The following is a 23020-nucleotide window of genomic DNA, read 5'->3' as shown; positions in this document are numbered from 1 at the left end:
TTCGTGCGTTGTTGTTTTTTCCTACTTATTTCTTCGCTATCTCACGTGCTCGCGTGTAACTTAGACAAACTTTTGCAAGGATTATCGTGTTCATAAACTACTTGAGCATAGGGCGGTGAGTAAGGATGCCGAATCCCTGAGGCGTAGGCGATCCCGCGGCTCGGCCGATCCCGTGCTCGTGTCTCTTACGCCTTGTGTTCGTTTTTTCTAAGTGCTCGAGAGACTTGGAAGCGAGAAATTTTCGGAAAAAATGTAGCGTTTTGGGGACGTTTTGGGAGTTCCCCCCATTGTAGCCCCCGAGGGAGGCTCGGCTTTGTCGAGGGCAAAGCCGAGACTCACTCAGTGTTGTGCGCGCATCCGAGCCCCCGAGGGTTCGGACGACTCCCAAGAAAATTCAAAAGTAAAGCATACTTCTTTATTGTCCCGGGAAATTTAAGATACGAGTACAAAGTATGTACAAACGACTTGGAATTTCAGGGATAGAAGCGACATAGCTATTGGATGTTCCAAGCATTGATGAAGACTTTGTAGGAATATGGGGTAGCAAAAAAAATTTCTACCGCATAAACCAGGATTACTGCAGTTATAGATCACGGGATTACCACTAGACACGCGGTTGCGGAACTTCTGTAGCACGTCGGTGTAGTGCAGATAGAAGCCGGCAGTGCAGTTGCGTGAACCTCCTCACGAACGGCTCGTCCTTGTGTAGCAAGCGCAACACCACCACGAAATCCACACGTACGGGAAGAAGCTTAGCTCTCCGATTGCTAGATCTGCGAGAATGAACTAGAGCTTGATGCGCTGGAGAGATGGCGGCGGCCAGCCAAGGGGGCTAGGGTTGAGGGCGCCCCTCCCCCTTCCCCTTGCTTATATAGGCCTGGGGCGCCCCTCTAGGTGGGCCTTAATGGGCCCCACCTTGGGTGCCCCCTTCAGGTGGGCTGCTCCAAGCCCCCACCATGATTCCAACCCTATGGGCCTCTCTAGACCCATTAGTGCATCAAAGCCCAGTCTAATTTGGATCTCATCCTCATTAGGCTTCTGGCCCTTAAGTGTGTGACCCTATGGGCTCACGCATGAATAGACATGGCCCAGTACTACTACTGGCCAATAGTTGATAGCGGTCTCTAGCAAGACGTGTCAACTCCTATGCACGCGCAAATCATATCTGTCAAGCCATCACAATCTTATACATGTTGTTCCTTTTGCCTCACGATATTTGGTCGAGCTTGAAGCCGACCACTCTTTCTCGATTCTGTGATTCGGAATCCTTGGTTAACTCTTAACCCTAGTATGGCCATGCATTTCCTGATCCGAATCACTCGAGGGGCCCAGAGATATCTCTCTCTTGTAGAGAGGGGCAAATCTCGTCTTGACCGATTATGTCTCACAGCATGCTTCTTAACAGACCCGAAAACCACCTTTATAACTACCCAGTTACGGTGCAGCGTTTGATGGCTCCTAAGTAAGTTGGTTCACATCTTGAGTACATATGACGATCTCATGTCTTAGGACACAGCGTATATATTGTGTAATGAGAAGTCATCATCTCGTGTTGGGTCAGTTCAATCTCATGTCTCACATGAGCCCACATTATTAGTTTGACATCACCATGCCCATGACTTGTGAAACGTAGTCAATCAAATAATACATGTGCTAGTCTAATATTCATGTGTGTCCTCACATGAACTCCGACTAGGAACACTTTAGAATATTCTTACAAGTAAAGAGTTTCACAAATACTTCACATAAGCATTAATCAATGTAAGTTGTCATCCATGAATATTCAAGGAACACTTTATTAACCATGAATACAAGGAAATATGATTGCCTCTAGGGCATATTTCCAACAAACTTCGCCTTTTTCGTTGGCTAGTTTGTAAGTGCCAGGCTTTAAGACTTCCGCAATGATGTACGGGCCTTCCCATGGCGGCTTAAGCTTGTGGCGCCCTCGGCTGTCTTGTCGCAGCCTCAACACGAGATCTCCCTTGTAGGTCACGACGTCGAACCCTCTGCGCCTGGTATCGTCGTAGAGACTGTTGGTAACAAGCCGAGTGTTGAAGCACTACGTCTCGAGCCTCGTCCACCTGGTCCAGCGAGTCCTCGCGGGCTTGCTGGCTTTGGTGCTCTTGGTAGGCTTTGAGTCTCGGGGACCCGTATTCCAGGTAAGTGGGGAGGATGGCCTCGGCGCCATAGACCAGGAAGAACGGGCTAAACCCCGTGGCTCGACTCGGGGTTGTTCTCAGGATCCAGATGACCGAGGGTAGCTCCGTGAGCCATCTTCGGCTGAACTTGTTTAGCTTGTTGAAGATTCTTGGCTTGAGGCCTTGTAGGATCATGTTGTTGGCACGTTCTACTTGACCGTTCGTCTGTGGGTGCGCCACAGCCGACCAATTCACGCGTATGTGGAAGTCGTCGCAAAACCTTAAGAACTTCTTGACTGTGAACTGGGTGCCGTTGTCCGTAATGATTGAGTTTGGGACCCAGAACCTGGAGACTATGTCAGTGAGAAATTGCACGGCTTGCTCGGATTTGATCTTGGCGATGGGTCGTGCCTCGATCCACTCGGAGAACTTGTCCACCGCCACAAGGAGGTGGGTGTAGCCCCCGGGCACTCTCTGCAGCGGTCCGACGAGATCCAGTCCCCACACGGCAAAGGGCCATGTGATGGGGATGGTCTGCAGAGCGTGAGCCGGGAGGTACGTCTGACGGGCGTAGAACTGGCAACCTTCACATGTTCACACGATCTCTGTGGCATCAGCGACCGCGGTTGGCCAGAAGAAACCCTGCCGGAACACGTTGCCCACGAGGGTGCGTGGCGCCGCATGATGGCCACAAACTCCGGCGTGGATATCTCGAAGCAGCTTCCTGCCCTCGGGGATAGGGATGCATCATTGCAGGACCCCCGAGGGGCTGCGTTTGTAGAGCTCTCTGTCAATCACGACGAAAGACTTGGCTCGCCTGGCAACGCGTCGCGCCTCAGCGCGATCCGAGGGTAGTACCTCTCGGTTGGTCCAGTCGAGGTACTGGACGCGCCAGTCTTGCGAAAGTGGAGCCTCGTCGACTTGCATGGCCTCACCCTCGTCCGCCGAGGAAATCTCATTTTCTGTCTCCATAGGCTCGGCCTCGTCCGCCGAGGGGTTCCCGTCGGAGGGCTCGGCAGTTGAGGGGCCCGGTTCCTCTGGATCCTTGAAGTTGACGGAGGGTTTGGCGATGTCGCGAGCAAAGATGTTTGGGGGGACGGTGGTCTGCCCCAACACGATCTTAGCTAGTTCATCTGCATCCTCGTTATACTTGCACGGGACATGGTTGAGTTCGAGGCCGTCGAACCTATCTTAGAGGCGGCGCACTACGTTGTAGTATGCCTCCATCTTCGAATCATGATAGCTGGACTCCTTCATCACTTGGTCGATGACAAGCTATGAGTCGTCATGCACGTCGAGGCATTTGATGCCGAGTTCGATGGCGATGCGGAGGCCGCTGAGCAGCGCCTCGTACTCCGCCATGTTGTTGGACACTGGGAAGTGTAAGCGAATCACATATCGCATGTGCTCTCCGAGGGGGAGATGAAGAGGGGGCCGACACCGGCACCGGTCTTCATCACGGACCCATCGAAGTACATGGTCCAACATTCTGCTTGAATCTGTGGTGGGGGCAGCTGGGTGTCGGTCCACTCAGCAACGAAGTCAGCTAGGATTTGGGATTTGACCGCTTTGCGGAGCGCGTACGTGAGGGTTTCTCCCATGAGTTCCACTGACCACTTAGCAATCCTACCCTTGGCTTCCCTATTGCAGACTATCTCTCCCAGGGGGAAAGATGAGACCACGGTGATGGGATAGGCCTCGAAGTAGTGACGCCGCTTGTGCCGAGCCAAAACTATCGCGTACAGCAGTTTCTGGATTTTCGGATACCGCATCTTGGTCTCGCACAACACTTCGCTGATGTAGTACACCGGACGTTGGACAGGCAGAGCATGGCCCTCCTCTTGTCTTTCCACCACGATCACCGCGTTGACCACTTGGGTCGTCGCAGCTACGTATAGGTAGAGGGGCTCGCCGTCTGTCGGTGGCGTGAGAATGGGGGCGTGAGTAAGTGACGCCTTCAGCCTGCCGAGGGCTTCTTGAGCCTCAGGGGTCCATGTGAAGCGATTGGTTTTCCTCAGGAGTCGGTACAGAGGCAAGCCTTTCTCACAGAGGTGTGAGATGAACCGACTGAGGTCTGCAAGGCAACTCATGACCCTCTGTACCCCCTTCAGGTCTCGAATTGGTCCCATCCGTCTGATGGCCTTGACCTTTTCAGGGTTGGATTCGATGCTTCGCTTGGAGATAATGAAACCCAAGAGCATACCTCGAGGCACCCCGAACATGCACTTCTCTGGGTTACCAGGTCGCCCGTTTTCCTGGATTTTACCACGATGTCATCGACATATGCTTCTATGTTCCGCCCGATATGGTCTCCGAATACGTGGAGCATACACCGCTGGTATGTAGCTCCGGCATTTCTAAGGCCAAAGGGCATCGTGACATAGAAGTACATGCCGAAGGGTGTGATAAAAGAAGTCGCGAGTTGGTCGGACTCTTTCATCTTGATTTGATGGTAACCGGAGTAAGCATCAAGAAAGGACAAAGGTTCACATCCCGCAATTGAATCAATGATTTGATCAATACGTGGCAAAGGAAAGGGAATCTTCGGACATGCCTTATTTAAACTAGTATAATCTACACACATCCTCCAGCTTCCGTTCTTTTTCTTAACTAATACAGGATTAGCTAGCCACTCGGGATGAAATACCTCCTTGATGAATCCGGCCGCCAGAAGTTTTTGCAGCTCCTCACCGATTGCCCGGTGCTTGAGCTCATCAAAGCATCGCAGGCGCTGCTTCACCGGCTTGGAGTTGGGTCGGATATCAAGGGAGAGCTCGGCGACCTCCCTCGGTATGCCCGGCATGTCCGAGGGGCTCCAGGCGAAGATGTCGGCGTTGGCGCAGAGAAAGTCGATGACGACCACTTCCTATTTGCTGCTGAGGGTGTCGCTGACCCTCAATGCCTTGCCGTCGGGATGGCTTGGGTCGAGGGGCACCTTCTTGATACCCTCGGCTGGCTCGAAGCTGCCTGCGTGCCGGTGTGTGGAGTCCAAGGCCTCGCTTGCCATCTTGTCGAGGGTGGCCGCGAGGGCCTCGTCCTCCGCTTGAGCTTCGGCGCATTTGACGCACTCAACATCGCATTCGTAGGCGTGCTCGAACGACGGGCTGACTGTGATGACACCCTTCGGACCCGGCATCTTCATCTTGAGGTAGGTGTAGTTGGGGACCGCCATGAACTTGGCGTAGCATGGTCGTCTGAGTATGGCATGGTACGCCCTATGGAACCCAACCACCTCGAAGGTGAGTACTTCCTTGCGGAAATTTGAAGGTGTGCCGAACAAGTCGATCTGCCCAAGTGGTTGAACTCGCTTTCCCGGCACGACGCCATGAAACGGCGACATGCTGGGACGCAGCTTGTCCAGACCGATCCCCATGAGCTCGAGGGTGTGGGCATACAAGATTTTGAGGCTGCTGCCCCCGTCCATGAGCACCTTGGAGAATCGTGTGTTGCCGATGATGGCGTCGACAACGAGTGGGTATAGACTCGGGTTCGGGATGTAGTCGGGGCGGTCGTCGCGGCTGAAGGAGATGGTGTCCTCTGACCAGTCGAGGTAGGATGGCGTAGCCTTGGTGACGGAGTAGACTTCTTGGCGCTCCCGCTTGCGCTGCCGAGCAGTCATGTTCACCGTAGGCCCGTCGAAGATAAAGAACATGTTCTCCACTGAGGGGTAACCGTCGCCACCCTTGTCGTCCTCGTCCTTTTCCTTCTTGGCCTCATCCTTGCGGCCGAGACGGTTGAAGTACTTGCGGAGCATGTCACACTCTTCGAGGGTGTGATTGACCCTACCCTTGTGATAAGGGCACGGCTTCTTGAGCATATCGTCGAACAGGCCGCCGCCTCGAGGGGGGTGTGATAGCCCAGGTTTTTAATTAGCTAATCAAAGGTTGTTAGCACCAAATCATGCATTATTAATCAAAAAAACTTTGAAACAAATGACTGAATGTCAGTGTGTCCAGGTGTATATGTGCTTAGGTCGAAAGCTTTAAATAGTTTTTAAACTGATGCAAGTTTGCTTATGAAATTTCATAGGCACCTCACTAAAATCATAATAAACCAAAGTCTAGTTGAAGTCATGGGAAGAAAGTGAGTTTTTGCACATGAAATGATAAGTCAATCCACATTACTTTTTCTCCCATAATTAATTTCAGAAAATGCTGAAACGATCCGAAAATACAAAGTGCAAACCATAGCATAAATTAATTTTTGCCCAAAACAAAAGTTGTAGAGTTTCATATAACAAACAACTTTCATGTTCAAAGTTTTTCAAGTTAGCACACAAAAATTTGGAGAAAAATTCGAAAAACGATGTGTTTAGGGTAATTTCTTTTGCATTTAAATTTGAATTTGTAACTTTCAAACCAAACCTCAAATGAAAATGTGCCTGAAATGAAAGTTGTAGGATTTTGAATTTTGAGCTACTTTCGTTTTCAAACTTTTTCGAGCTCGCATTGAAAATTTTGAGAAAATTTAGAGTCAACTCTCTGACTTCTCTCTCTCCCTCCTTTCTCCCTCCCCTGCTTCCCTGCTTCCCGAGCGCAGGGCCGAGCAGGGCAGAGCACTCGAGCGCCTGCCCTCACTGCGCCGCCCGCACGACGCCGCGCTGCTGCCTTGCTGCGCCTGCTGCCGCCGCGCCGCTGCCTCGCTGCGCCGCGCCATCACCCCCACTCGAGCGCGCCCACCGCCCTCGCTGACTCCCCGCTCCGCTGCGCACACCACGCTCGGCGACAGCCGCGTCCGGCCGAGCGCCGCGGCCGCTGCCCGAGCTGCCCGGCCCCCTGCCCATGCCCATCCCCTTCTCCTTCACCCTTCTCGCCCATAAAAGCCGAGGCAGGCCCCTGCTCGCGCGCCCACGAGCCACAGCCGCCGCCATTGCCGTGCCGCCGCTCGACCTCGCCGTCGAGCTGCCCCCTCCGCTCGGCCTCCACCCCTGCCCACCCCGGAGCGGCTTCGACACCACCCACTCCACCTCCCGGGGCCGCCAAACCACCGCTCCCCTTAGCTCAACGCGGAGCCCCCTCCTCCGCCCTCCCTCGACCCGAGCTGCCTCCGGGAACGGGTCCCCCTCGGCTCACTGGTCCTCCCCGACAAACCCACCGCTGCCCCAAGCCACCAGAGCGGCGCCGCCGCTGTCCGCCGCAGCCGTGGCCACTATTTGCGCCGCCGGCCGCCTGCCGTAAGTGGAGCCGCGCCTCCGCCCTCTCCCTTCGAAATAGACCTCCCCAGCACGACCCCCACCTCCTACCGAAGCTGCCACACCCGGCCGCCCCCGCCAAACCCCGCCGGCGAGCCACCGCCGGCAACACAGAACCACCACAGCCGCCCCTTTCCATGGCGTCGCCGCCACAAGCCGCCCGAACCCAATCCGAGGCACCAACAGGTAGAACTCGGTCCCCTCTCCCTTTTCCCCCACGTCTCCCTCGCCGCCGGCGAGCAAGTACGCAGGAAATCCGGCCGCCGCCCCTCCTCTGCTCTACAAGTCCGGCCAGGGACCTATTTGCAAGTCCCCAAAACTTTCCCAGGGGTATATATGCGAGAGTCGGTTTTGTTTTTTTCTTTTTCTTTTTGTTTCCAAAAATAGCAAACTTGTAAATCGATATAAATATGTAGAAAAATCGGAAAAATACAAGCTCAACTGTTTTGGAATCCTTGTTACAATACCTACAAATTTTGTTACATGCACATCTTCAGAATCTGTCTACATTTTAATCTAGGAAAAAGATTAGATTAAATGGGCTATGTTTGTTCTAGGAGTTATACTCTGTATCTATAGCTGATTTTTGGCTAGATGTTACTTATTGCAATGTGTAGACCTGTGTAAAAATCTGAGCACCAATTGACACCCCTAACTAGATGAAATCCTAATCTTTGCTAGATCTAGCTTAACAACTTGCTATTTATTTCTGGATATTATACTACATATATGTGCATGAAACTTTTTCCATGTTTTCATAATGCTAGTTAAACACCCATGTCCAAGTTTGGTTAATTTTTGATCGGGCTAGCTATATGTGTGATTTAATCCATGTTTAATAGTGCTATTTCATGATAAATAGTTATGGTAACTAGAAAAATATCAAAAATTCACAGCATACTTTACACCATATTAGAAATATTCAGAAATAGTTTTAAGACCAGAACTTGTATATCTTGTTATGTATAAATAGGTTTTGTTTCTAGTAGTGTCTATTTGTTTTGTTCTTCACGATTAATTTGATGACTAAAATTTGTTGAAACTTTTACAGTAGGATTCTTAGCATATCTGGAATACTCTGTAAAATCATGAGCACCATTACTGTCATATTCTGTCTTGTAGAAATGAATCTTGTTTATAGAAGAACCTGTGTTTTTTAATTTTCATGTTAAATATGATTAATGAAAATGGCTGAAACTTTTATAGTAAGCTTTTTATTTAGTTTTGTTCTCTGCATAAAAATTTCAACACCATAAACTCTTCCTAGTAATAATAGTAAATAAACTAAGTTTCTATGTGAAAAATGACAAAAGACAAAAATAAGAAATTCAACTTGCTCTATAAGTTTAAGCCAAGTTAATTACTGCTCTACAAACGATTGCCCAAGTAAGTGTTAGTGAAATATTTTATAGCTTTATAGTGAAGTAATTAATAAATTGTTACGGTCACACAACTCATGCATGTGCATTTCATATAGATACGCCTACTCTCGCCGACGGTACGTACGAGCTGGTGCCGGAGTCCGAGAGTGAGCAGCGTGAATCCCAAGCTAATCTAACTGAAGCCGCCGAAGACCCAAACCAAAGTTCGGAAGAGCCCAAGGCTAACTTTGCTTAGCAAGGCAAGCCCCGGAGCATGTCCTATCTGTTGTAGATTTATGCAATTGCTTATATTTCTATACATACTTGTGCATTTACGTTTACAGGAGTTGATTGAAACCTTAGCTGCATGATCCTAGGTACCTATGCTTGAACACTAGTTGGTTTAGGTCGCTAGTTGGCTAGGCTAATGGTTCGGTAGAAGTCGAGTGATTTCCTGTCACTTGCGAGAATTATAGGAATTGAATGGCCACTACATACTGCAACTATAAGGCTCGCGGGCGGGGTTGTGGTACTTATGATACCCCGTCTGTTTAGTAAAAATGGATAAGGCCGCAGTGTGTGGTAGTGGTGGTTAAGCTTTTGAACGTACTAACCGCATGCCGAGAATATGGTAATCGGTAAGCTTAAGTACTGGGTTGAACCGAGGCCGGAACATACTCCCCACCGTCTTGAACTCATTCACATCTAGCTAATGGCGAGTACAGAGTCGTCGTACTGCTGTACTTGAGGGCGGTGGGCCTGTTCCGTGAAGCGGGAATTGAAGGGAACTGTTGCGTGGGTGACTCTGTTCCCATGCGTGTGTTTAGGTCTGCCTGGCCAGGTTAACAAATTCGATTCGAATCGTCCGCCTCTCACAGATATTGGGACTCCTTAACCCTTTTGCCACATAGAGTAAGAAGTGGAACAATGAGGATGATGAATATGGTTGAATGATGAAAAATAATTGTTTCCCACCATGTATGCTATTAGATAGATGCTCACCTAGAATGGTTAATTGAACTACAATTTGGAAGCTAAAACCTGAAATTAAGGATCTACTCTTTATTGCTTTTCGGCAAAACAAACCCCTCAAGCCAAAAGCCTTGCATGCCTAGGTAATGGGCTAAGTATACCTATAGTCGGGTAAGCATTGCTGAGTATTAGTATACTCAGCCTTGCTTGTGGCTCAACTTTGTTTTCAGGTGATACGTTTGAAGATCAGGTAGCTAGCTTGACTTGGTTGTTTCCTTTACCCCCTGGTTGGCCGGTGGAATGGGATTCGACTCCGGCCGATGATGACAATGCCGATTGATGTCATGTACGGGCTTCATCATGACATCTTGTATCGTTGTTTAGAACTCGTTCTATTTCTGTTGCAGTTGAACTCTGAACTACTTTCAATTTGAATTTCAAGTACCTTTTTAAGATTTCAAACTCGGTTTGTAATATTTTAAGTTAAGACTATGTGATGTAAGAATTTGTGAAATGTTGTACTCTCCGGACTCACCTTCGTGTGAGTTGCATGTAAGCTTTGGGTTTCGAATGCAGCTCAGGTGGTTTTATCGGGACTTTACCCGACTGGACTGTCGGATTACTCCGTTTGAAGTGCGTGTTAGCCGGGATTATCTTTATGGTGATGGTTAGCGCACTTGAGCCGGATTAATTCGGGCGGTACTGCCACAAGGGGCCTCAGGGACCTTTGCCGTCGGTGGTGACAATGAGAGCCTCATCAGAGTCCTCCTCTCACCCCTGACCGTGCTGGTTAGGCGTGCCCTTCTTCTAGCCTTTCTTGCCCCATTTGGGCTTCTTCGCGGTTTCCTTGGCTTTGCTGCCCTCCGCGGGCGCGTCCACCTTGCGTTTGCCCCTTTCGTTGTAGAAGATAGCACCAACTACGTCTTCGCCAGAGGCGAAGTTGGTCGCTATGTGAAACAGCTTGTTCGCACTGGAGGGAGGGTTCCGTCCTAGCTCGCGCACGAGATCAATGCACGTGGTGCCCAGATGAAAGGCACTAATGACTTCGGAGTCCTTGATGCTAGGGAGCTCAGTGCACTACTTGGAGAAGCGCCGGATGTAGTCTCGCAGGGGCTCGTCAGGTTACTGATGACACCCTCGAAGATCCCAGGAGTTACCCGGGCGCACGTATGTGCCCTGGAATTTTCCCACTAAAGTTTTGACCAGGTCGGACTAGTCGTAGATCTGGTTGGCCGGAAGATGCTCGAGCCATGTTCGTGCAGAATCTGCGAGGTGCAAAGGAAGGTTGCGGATGATGACCACGTTGTCAGTCGCGCCGCCCAGCTGGCACGCCAGGCGGTAGTCGTTGAGCCAGAGCCCGGGATCCGTCTCCCCCGAGTACTTTGTGAGTGTGGTGGGTTGCCGAAAGCGCGGGGGGAAAGGAGCGGCGCAGATTTCCCGGCTGAACACACGGGTGCCCGGAGGCTCCGGCGATGGGCTCCTATCCTCCCTGCGATCATAGCGTCCACCACGTCGAGGGTGGTAGCCGTGAGCGGCACCGTCCTCCTTTTTTGGTTCATGACGTTGTGGGCGTCGCCGTCGTGGGCGTTGCCGCGCGTATCCCGAAGTCGGTCCTTTACATGAGCCGGCTTGACTTGATTGTGTACCGAGGGTGCCTTCGCCTTGCTCGGCGCCAGGGTATGCACCGAGGCCTCACGGTCCTGCCGCGTCGCCTCATTGGCTCTCGCTGAGGCCACTGAGCGCAGCCGAGACTTGGAACTCTCGGCCTGCTGTACTGCAGCTTCCTCGAGGAGTACCTGCGCCTCTTTGTGCAGGCTACAGCCCTCGGGTGTAGATGGCTCGGGCATTGCGCGAATCAGGAGTGCCTCCGCGGTGATCTTCTGGCTGGCCCTGGGTAACGCCAGGGGGCTTCCTTCGAGGCCTTCCGCCAGTATCGGCTCCCTGGCAACACGTCCCGACTCCCGAGCTCCTGTTCCATGACCGGTGCATGCTTGCTTGAGCGTGTGGCGCAGCTTCTGCGTTTGCCGGCACTCCTCGTCGAGCTTGGCTTCAAGCTCTCAGAGTTGCGCCAGCTGTGCCTGCTGCTCCGTCTCGTTTGTCGGAGTGGATGGCCCAGGTGCCGCAGCTGGACCCGCCGCGGCCATCGTGGCGCGGGCTGCGTCAGCCGCGATGTCGTCATCGTCGCCGGGCTCTCCTATCACAGCACGAAACACTCCCGAGTTGGATCGTAGTCCCCCTCGCTGGAGTCGTCGGAACAAGCGAGGCAATAGTCCGCCACGGCCTGAAATGACAAGAAAGCTTCGAGATCACGGACCCCAGAGTAATCCCACTCCGAGTTCATGCGACCTCGCGTGGGGATAGACTCCTCGTCAGAGGAGCCAGGGTATGAGCTGTCAGGCGTAGACGCGATGAGGTTGCGGATCGAGAGCAGGTGATGCCCAGGCAAATGCTCGTACGCGCTCACGTCGGTGCTGACAGATGACGCGTAGGTCATGGCAGAGGACCGCATCCCATAAGGGAGGGGCGGTGGCCTTGACGCGCCTCCTGTCAGCGTCGCTGTCGATGTTGCCTGCGAGGGGGTGGAGTTTCCCCCCATGGTGCCAATTCATGGCACGCTCGCCCCAACCCACGGGGGGGGGGAGGGGCAGGGGGTGCCACCCTACGCCGTTCGGCGCGCATCAACCCGTGCGGTTCTGGTGTCGTGATGGTGGTGCAGGGAAGTCGGAGTTGACTCTAGGTGGGAGGCGCTCCATGAGGTAACCGTTGCCGGTTGCCCGAAACTCGAGGCTCCCGAACCAGATCACGTACCCAGCTGGGAACGGATCCGACACACCCATCGGAAACGGGTTTGGTCTGCCCGCCATCTGGGGATCAACTGGGAAACAGCAAAGAGTTGTCACGCAGCTTCCCCTACCTGGCGCGCCAACTGTCGGTATCCGGACCTCGCGGTCTAGCACCAACTAGTGAGTATACTGCGTGTCACTGCCTCCAGATGGTTGATGCAAGAAGAAACACAATGACACCAGGTTTATCCTGGTTCCGGCCGACGAGGTTGTACGTCCAGCAGAGGGGTATGCACTGTATTACTTGCACCTAAGTGCTCGTAGTAGGGGGTACAAGCTGTGGTGAGAGAGGGAGGAAAGCTCCCAAGTCCCTTGGTGCGCAGGGGTTTGATTGAGGCAAGTGCCAATATCCGGTAGGGTATGAGTGTGTAGAGATGAGCGTGAGCTCTCGTCCCCCTTCGATCCGTTCCCCCTTCCTCCTTTTATAGACTCAAGGAAGTAGGGTTACATGCATGGGGATCAGTGAGGGCGTCTGCTTCTCCCCCCGTGGTCCGGGGGAGAACAGTTGGTCTTTCTTGTCGCCGAGCGCTGTGGGGCATGGCGCAAGTCATGGTCATCGTCCTTGCGAATCCTTCCGCCCATGCTCGGAGAGTGTCCTTGTCCTGTGGCGCCAGTCAACGGCGTGGTGATGGCTGTAGAAGTGCGCAGAATCCCACGTCGGATGAGGTGATGCGTCGAAGGTGCCGCCGCCCAAATCTTACCCCGATGAAGAGCCGTATTGCGTTCGAGGGTCGCCGCCCATGCCCTCTGAAAGTCCTGCGGATAGGAAAAGTACAAGGGGTAGGCGACACAGTGGCGGGGGGTGTCAGGCAAGTCCGCATAGGGCTCCACAGTCCCGCCCCGCGCCGGGAATAACGGCACAGTGGCGGGTGCAGGCTGATGAGACGCCGGTCACGTCTGCTGTGTGGCATGATGGCCAACGCCAGCTGACGCCGCCTGACACCGTCCGCCACCCCCCCCCCCCCCCGTCGCGGAGAGATTGGCAAGTAATTGCGTCCCGTCCGGCAGGGTGGTTGAGCCGCAGCTTCCGCCCGCCGAAGGTGGCCTCGAACGAGGCGGAGATTTCCCTCACACCGAGGCCCCGTGGAGGGCTCAGCCGAGGGAGCCTCGAGCGAGGCGGAGTCTGTTCTCGCATCGAGGGGGCCCGACGGGCGACCCTCGAGCGAGGCGGAGATCATCCTCGCACCGAGGGGCCCCGACGGGGGACCCTCGAGCGAGGCCGAGATCATCCTCACACCGAGGGGCCCCGACGGGCGACCCTCGAGCGAGGCGGAGATCGTCCTCGCACCGAGGGGCCCCGACGGGCGACCCTCGAGCGAGGCGGAGATTTCGTCTTCGGTCAGCGAGACCTTAGAGGGGCGGAATCGTGGTGCTGGGCCGTGGGCCAAGCGCGTCTTGGGCTTTCCGTGCCTAAAGAGGTTTCGGGCGTCCGAGTTCGGGAAGGATCCGGCCCGGGTGCCGAATTATGTTTTGCGCACGTTTTTAGCCCAGGGTTACGGTGCCCCATAGTTATAGTACCCGAGACGTGTGTAACTTTGCTCGGTGCCCTCGCCTATCTACACACCTGCTTGTGTAGCCGGCCACACGTCACCAGAGGCTGGGCCAAGGTTCGGTTTGTGTTGAAGGTTGAGCGATCAATTCTGTGAGAGCAAGCAGATATTGATAAGAGTACAAAAAAAAAGTAATGGTAATGTAGTTCCACATTGTTAGATTTGATGCTCGCAAAAAAAAACATTGTTAAATTTGACGGGAAAATTTCGCTCTTTCAACTCAAAAGGAACCGTTGAGACATCATTTTTTGTTACAAAATTTGAGGTCAATCAGCTCTAGTGGGTTTGTAAAGTTGAAACAAAAGAATAAAAATATATAAAAGAGATACAGTCTGTTCTGAATTTTTTGCACAAATTTAAAAAAAAATCCGGCAACCTGCAAAAGGTTTCATTGCGGCAGGAGAGTCATGTGCTTCAGAGACCACAAAACAGTGAGATAAATTTTTGCTGCCGGTCGGGAGGTTAAATTTTTGGCCGGCGAGAGACCAGGGCCGGCACGAGGGGCGACTGCATCACCTTGTGCACCTTCCATGCTTCCCGAACATCGCTTTGGCCTGCTGCCATTCAATGGACGAGCAGCAGGGAGCTGCAAAGAGTTCATTTCCATCTTGCAGCTAGCTCATGAATTCAACGGCTACGAAGGATCATAGATTTGTAGGCTACTGTGTTCTTCTCCAGTGCTAGATGAACAGGTAGAGCTCAATTATTCCTGTACCCTTGCATGGCATAGGTTCCTTTGGCCGGTTTGTATGTGGGGTCTAAAAGTGATCCTAACAATTTGGACACATGATCATAGATTATTTGGGTCTAAAACCTCACCATTCATATATATAAAATAAAAGACTCTCAACTGAACTCAATATCGTGGATTCATATTCTCTTTTATTAAAGAAAAAATAGCACCTTACCCGTGTTATATGAAAGGTTCATGTGGAATAACATCTGCTAACATGACATCGCGTGCATATTTATGGAAGACTAACTAGGGCTCTATTATTCTTTTACTCAATATACATATAAGAGTAACTAGGGCTCTATTATTCTTCAATTCAACGGTGGTAGTCCGGTCGTCCGACCATCCCCAATGGCTAGAGAAAGTTGTGCTGAGACTGGCATGGTGGTGAAATCAAAGGAACAAAGGTAGATATTCAAAACTCCCACGGATTCGTTCTCATTACATCATAATTTTGATATGGTGTACATAGGGAGGGAGAGAAAATTCAAATGGATTAGGATAAAGCTAGCTCTCACAACCTCTAAGGTGCACAAAATCACCCAAAAGTCTGATGGCATTTTACACTTAGGCATCAAGAATGTGCATTGAAAACCCATCGCAAATGACTAATACCTTCCATGAAAAACAAGACATTGAATCCTAAAGTTGACGCTCTTGACCGCGAACGACAATCTTCAATCGTAGCTGTTATATGGAGTGTATTTATGCATGACAAATACTAATCTATCATATTATTGAGTGGAGGTACTATTGTCCCAGGCCTCCAAGCAAATAGACCGTACCCTATCTATCAACTGACTGCATATTTGTTAACAAAATCATCCATTTTTTACCTTTCAATTTTAAGCTGTCCATCCACCTACAACATTTAATTACTGTCCAGTAAATCCAGATGTAAAAAAATGAAAACTGATTTTTAGAAGATTCAATATTGATGTATGCAGCTGTTATTGTTATTGTTATTGTCGTTCCATCGCCCTCCGTTTCAAATTATAATCCGTTGACTTTTTAACTCAGTTTGACCACATGTCTTATTAAAAAAATTATGCAAACATACTCAAATTTAAGTCATTCTTGAAGAATTTTTATTAATAAAGCAAATCACAACAAAAAATGATATTATATGTAAATTTTTAATAAGACGAGTGATCAAAATTGAAGTAAAAAAGTTAAATAAATTCTAATTTCGAACAGAAGGAGTACAAAGTATCATCCTCAGCACGACACGTACGGGAAACCCAAACCCTACATGTCTCTATTATTGAGTAAAAGGACTGTCGGAGATAAGGCTAGTACCCAGACGGCCAGATCTTTCAAGTAAATTCTTTTTTTTGCGGATCTTTCAAGTAAATTCAAGTGTGCTCAAAATCGATTTTTTTTACCATACAATAAAATGACTGATTGGTGTATATTTATATATAGAATAGTCAGAGTTTTAAATAGCAGGCTATGATAAATAGTAGCATATTTTTTCCTGAGGCTAAGAGGCTATAGCAGGTTAGGGCAAATAGTGATTTACTACTAAACTATAAAAAATATAAGTATTGGATGCACAAAAAATATAGTAATTAGCGAATTTCATAAACATAAATATATTTCTAAGGTTACGGGAATATTATTTAAGTTGAGAATACAATAAAATTCATACAATTAAATATTCAGTTATTTAAAATATCAAAACAGTAGTACTGAGCTAAAGATAAAGCTATAGCAGCAGTAAAATTACACCATTTAATGCAAATATAGCCCAATTTAACGTCTGTAACTGTCATAGCGGCACAAATACAAATAACGTATCGGAAACTCTCTAAAAAGAGTATAACAAAACTATAATATAGCACGGTATTTAAAACCATGAGAATAGTCAAACTCATTAATTGGTACAACAGATATATCATACATTTATACGCTAGGTTCAGTTCCGATCGACGATTTATGATCCCACCAGAGACAAATACCAACCGCATTCAATCTACAGGCTCGCATAGATCGACCGCCATCATCAGGAGCCCTAGACAGTTCCAGATGTTGGCATTGCACTCTGAAGTTTGAAAGCGAGCCTTGCTTTTGTTTGTCTACCTGTATCTGTATGCACCGGCGCTTGACAAGGAAACGGGCGGTGTGCCAGCGCCGGTGCAAAAGGGACCCGTCACTAGCCAAAGCCGGCGATGCCGCTCCGGCATTGTCACCTAGCCCGCTGTGCCCGGCTTGTCTGCGTGCTGGACTCTTTGGACACACGCATGCGCCGCGGCGCGGTGCGCGCCGTGGCATGCGTATGCGTCGCCATGGGCGCGCGGACAGGGATGGATGCGTGAGTGTGTGTGTGTGGCCGCGCGCGTGGTCCAGCGCGGCGCGGCCGGCCGCGGTGCGCGTGCCCGCCAGGCTTTTGCCGCGGCCCCGGCCGACACCGCCCCGGCGCGCGCAGCGCACGCCGAGCCCCGCCACGCCCACGCCCCGGCCGGCCGCCGGCCACGGCCACGGCCCGGCCCCATGCCCGCACCACCATGGATTTTCTCGGCAAGCTTTTCTTTTCTTTTCTTTTTTACCGAGCTCGCCGGCCCTGCCGGCAGCGTGCAGAGCTGCGACTGGCGCGACACGACAGCGTGGTGAATATACCCACCAGCTGGCCGTGGGGAATGTCTCTGCTGCACGCCGGCCGATCGCTGCTGGGAGGGGCGGCCCCACTGTTCAGTGGCGGCAGCGTAATCTTGTCGCTCGTTCATGTGTATACAGTGTATGAATTTGCGAGCCCGTCTATGAGTCCATCTATGCATGGAATTGTGCAGCTCGTGTGAGGCAAACGGAGAAGAAGCCAGCTAGGACCCCTCACTGATGAGAGGCAGGGGAATATTCAGAGACTTGGCACATCATCATGGTCCTTTTGTTCAGTCTGAATTCTTTGGCGTTTGGTTTTTACTGCATGTTTGTTTGTTTTTTTGTATAATCTATATGATGATACAAACTGTTTATTTTGATCTCGTTACAGTGACATGTAGAAAATTACTAGGACGGTTAAATGTGTTTCAGGTTAATGAAAGACGGTAGTTTAGACTTTAGAACAAGGTGTGAGAGCAGGCCACACGCATGGCAGACAGTAAAAAGGAGAAGAACACTAAAGCTACTTTTCTTTTTTGGTTTCTCTCTCTGACTCTGTGTGTGTACGTGTGTCTTTTCATTTGCAGAGAAACCGTTGCGAGTTGGTGACATATGGTCTTTAGATCCAAAAATCCTCAAAGAAAAGGTTCCTGGTCGGTCTGTAGTATATGTTGCTTAGAAGCTACACTTGTTCCTATACCACCCACAGAAAAGAAGCATGCATACACCTGCTACATCTAAACTGAAAAAAAAAGCAATTCTTTTGTCATTACATGGAGAGAAACTTAAACAAATTCACAATAATCCAAATTCCAGTGTGACTCAACTGGCAAATAAAAATTAAGGTGCGTGCAAAAGGTGTGTTATCGCTTAGAACACATATTATGCGAGACAGCTAACTAAAGTGCGCCATTTGGACCGACAGAATTCCAGGAACAAATAAACAACAAAAGAGCCTTTTAGGGCCCTCAAGTGCTGTCAGAGAGGGTACTTAATTGGTGGCTGGGGGGAGTGATATGTTAGTTTTATGGCCACATTGCGTTTGGAGCACTTAGCCCTAGTGTTAGGGGGCAAAGCATGAGCCAACAAGGGAGAAAAAACTTTTGCATTATCTTTTCCTTGGGCTCCGGTGATGTGCCTTGCATCCAAAGGGATGCCAATTCCACTAAGCCCCCCCACAAATGCAGGCTTTAGCTCATGATCACATATTGTGCCCGTGGAAAAGAGGGCGAAAAAGTTTTTGGCGGGAAATTCACGCGGACGAATGAGGATAGGTGTTAAGGAAACACCAATTAATCCAAGATGTATATGAGGTGTTCATACGGCTCCTTTTTCATTATTTGTCTTTCTGGAACAAGCTTACTGACATAATTATTTTTTGGTCAATCTGAAACTGCGCGTGCTACTCAATCAATTGTCGCTATCGAAGTTTGCTTAAATTTTATTAACCTTTGCTGACCTTTTCTTTAAAAAAAATATTTCCGAAACGCTCCTCAAATTGCGAACTCATCGTCAAATTAATTGTCACCGTGTCGATCACGTAAAAACCATACAAATGAGTTTCAACACGTATATGTGCTGAATTCAATACACGTCATTCGCCTCGTTAGTCTCTTACTCTCGTACAATTTTGATGCTACTCGCTAGATCTAATACTTGTACCAGAACTGATGTAAGAAATCACACTATTGAAAGGCTAAAACCTTCCATGTTTTCAGTCAGATTTCTTCGCGAATAAAGAAAGACTTGCAACACATCATTCCTTCAACTTTCGACGACATTCTTCAAAAGTTGTTGGCGCTGATCAAGAGCGCCTCCAAATGTTGGCAAACCAGCAGCATTTTTCTACTAGCGACCGTCAGTTGTTGCATCGCTATCACCCAGACACAACACAAGGAGAAGATCTCCGTGAACAGAAACACGAACGGTACATCGCATCAAAGCCGTAATAATTGAAGGGAAAGCACATCGTTGCATTCACGCCCTTGTCCTGTGGCTCCAGAACGGCAGGGCAGGGCGATGAACACGCGAAAGCTGACTGCAGGGGGTCGAGATCTTGCACTGGGTTAGCAACTGGGAAAAATGAATGAATGCTTGCAGGGCAGTGTGTGGCGCAATCGAGTGCTCGTGCCGGGTCATGAAATGGCAATGCTCGTTTGATCAGCTAGCTGCTAGCTAGTAGTGGTGGCCGGTCTGACAGGCCTCAGTTATTCCCGAGCACGGATTCAGTTATTGGCCATGTTTGGTTAGAAAACGATGGAATTTTTTTCCAGCTTTGACCATTATTTTAGAGTAGTAAACGAAGTCTAATTACAAAACCATCTCCACAACCCTCATGTAAATCGCGAGACGAGTCAAATGAGGCCTTTGACCGCGTGATTAGAGAATGTTTACTGTAGCATCACTGCGGCAAATCATCAATTAATTACCGTCATTAGATTCGTCTCAAAAAGTTACATCCGTCCCTGAAAAGGTTTCGCAAATAGACTTCGTTTAGTACTCCATGCATGTGTTCGTCTTTTTGTGTAAAAGTTTTCGCGGTAAGAACCAAACACGGCCATTAGTTGGCCTGCAGCTGAGCTCTGGCTACTTTCGTTGGTTCTCATTGCTGAGGCATTATTATTTAAACCATGGAGTACTACAATTAGCAGTTAATCAGGCCGAAGCACCGAGCTAGCTAATTTGATGGTCCTGACCCCTCTGAGTATCCGAAAAGTTTGGATTTGAGTAATTCATGACCCTGCAGACATACATGTACGCTTAGCTTTCTGTAGAATTCAGTTCAATTGCATGCTTACCCACTTATTGCTAGTCAAAAGGCGATCGATCGGTTGATCGTATAGCCTAATGGAGTAGTTAAGAATTTAGGTGTAGAACATTAGTGTATGAGGTAGCCAATCACTGATTGTCTACATGATCAAGGAAAAACATGTGGTGGTCTGGTGGTCAGCACTACTACTATAATATACATACAGATGACTAAATGACAGTGATAGAGATCAGGGTTGAAATATGAGTATCATTTGTGAGAAATAAAAGCACTTCTACTTGAGGTTGAGAGATGTTTGCAGGAAAGGACATATAGCTACATATTGATCTATCACAATGTAAAAAAAAAACTAAAGTGTAGGATTATATTGCTCTTGATTATTTCTCGAAGTAAAAAAATGTAACACACCTCTTCGCAATTGCAACAAATGATGTTTGCAAGCAACAAACCTAATGTCAATTCAGTCCAAAATCAAACATCCATATGTATTATGGAGTACTATGTACTATTTTGTCAACTCCTTCAGTATGCATGCTGCATAATATGATCTCTATGATTGTTCATGGATCCTTCGTAGTTATTACTCAATCGAGTTAAGATAACGACCCTAGGTGTGCGTAGCAGCAGCGTAGGAGTCCACGGTTAGAACTATGCTCTCTCGTTATCGATCGGCTGCTTTTTGGTGGCCGGCTTTTGTTAGAGGCATCAGCATGCAGAGGCTAGCTAACAAAAAGGAGAGGCCAGGCACACAACAAGCTAGCTGATCGAGTAGTGGCCTCAAAGTAAGAGAAGCAAAAGGCACTCTTGCCCCTTTGCATGCATCCTTACAAACATAGCCTTTCAAATCCACCGCAAAAGAGATTTGTCAAGATCGTGTAGCCAAATGGCCACACATTTCAGTGTGCTCATCAGGCTCAGTCAGTGCTGTGCTGCTAGCTCTTTCTTTCGATCACCCACCCACACAGGCACACACCTTAACCCCTATAAACCCTAGCAAGCATGCACGAGCTGGACCCTCTCTCAGTCCCTTTTGTGCCCTAGAAAAACAGCTTTCTTGGCATGAGGAGGCACCAACCATCACTTCCCAATAAAACCCCTTTTGTTCCTCTCTTTTTCTCCCTTGCATGGGTGACAAGTGTGAGTGTTGGCCTGGCCTGCTGGCCCCTATCCCTCTCACTCGCTCACTCATCTCCCTTGGCTCCCAAACTTGTCGTCGATCACTGGATTTATGCACTCAAAAGGAGGGGGGAGAGGCGCTCAAAAGCACCACGCTTTTTAGTATTTCTAAGGTTTGACAAGCACACCACCACGCACCATGGCAGCATGCATCCATGGCTTTTTGTGCTTTTCATACATCCATATACCCCGGCCGTCCCTTACCCTAAACTCCCAACGCCTTCGTTTCGTTCTCTTCTCCCTTTTTATTTTCAAAGTCGCATCGGGAAGGACAATCATACGTGCCGGCCTTGGGTGTACGAGAGCGTTGTATGTCATGTCACCTTTACGCACGCAAGGCAATGGTGTGCATGCAACGAGCTAGGGAACAAAAGCCCAAGCCCACAACATCACCGGAGAAGAGTTAGAGGAGAATGTGTGGCGTGTCTCATAATTAAAGGGTGATAAGACTTGCAGATCCCTGTCCTACGTTGACACAGGCACGCGTACTATACTGCTGGCTTGCATGCTACTAATTGCCAGTACTAGATGCAGTGTGTGTTTTTTTAATAGAGGCAAATCATGCATGCATGCATGTTTGGAATTAAGAAAAAAATGTAAAGCAAATTAAATACATTTGTATATATAATAACATTTATATACATAATAAGTAGTAGCATGCAGTGTCAAAAACATCATCATGGTCATGTAGAGGGAGGCGTTAAGTTTGGCATGGCGTTTGTGATGTAGGCCAGCGCAGGAACGTGGCGAGCACCAGAGGGAAATAAAGCAGCATTTGTGTGCAGCTGCTAGCTGCAGGGGTAGGCCTTGGTGCTTTTAACTCGGGCAGGGACGGCACTGCTGTGCTGCGGCGAGAAAAGAACAAGGATGGCAACCACTGGGAGCACCAATGCAAGCAAGTACCAACCGAGCAACACGCCGCGTAACAGCACAATTAGTGGCGCATGATGGATGGATCTGCCGGAGAGGGACTGAGAGAAAAGAGAGAGACAGGGAGAGAGAGCTTGACAAGATGGCGCGAGAGGTCAATGCCGGATCGCTAGCGGCTAGGTGCATGCACAAAGGAAGTTTGTAGTATGAGCCACCAAATGCAGAATCGAAGAGAGAGCATGCATGGTGTGTGTGTGTGTGTGTGTGTGTGTGTGTGTGTGTGTGTGTGTGTGTGTGTGTGTGTGTGTGTGTGTGTGTGTGTGTGTGTGTGTGTGTGTGTGTGTGTGTGTGTGTGTGTGTGTGTGGCCTATATACCGTACCCTTGGCCCTGGCATGGCATGGTGAGGGGTCGTGCCACTTTTCCCATGCCCTCTCGCCCTTGTCCCTCAAAAGAAAATACGGGAGAGCTAGAGATCAGGTGTGGCATGGCGTGGGGGTCCTGTGGCCTGCATGCCGGTGCAGTGCAAGCAAAGCATGCTGCCTAGCCGGACAGTGTGAGTGTGGGCGTCCGGTCCGTGCATACACGCATGCCAGTATGCCACGCCGGCCGTCTACCCACACAATGTGTTTTCTTCTCCTTCTGATCAGATGGCGATCTACGCAAGCTCGAATCGCATATATGTAAAAAAATGGGGGGCGAAAGAATATATATGCGTCCCTAGCTTTATCTGAAAACATGCTTGTGTGTGTACGTGCACCGGCGACGAAGGCACGCAATGTCTCTTCCGCCGCGGCGGCGGCGGCGGCGAGCAAGC

Source organism: Panicum virgatum, chromosome 9K (assembly GCF_016808335.1).
Source record: "Panicum virgatum strain AP13 chromosome 9K, P.virgatum_v5, whole genome shotgun sequence".
Classification (NCBI taxonomy): Eukaryota; Viridiplantae; Streptophyta; class Magnoliopsida; order Poales; family Poaceae; genus Panicum; species Panicum virgatum.
Note: the sequence above shows the minus strand (reverse complement) of the source record.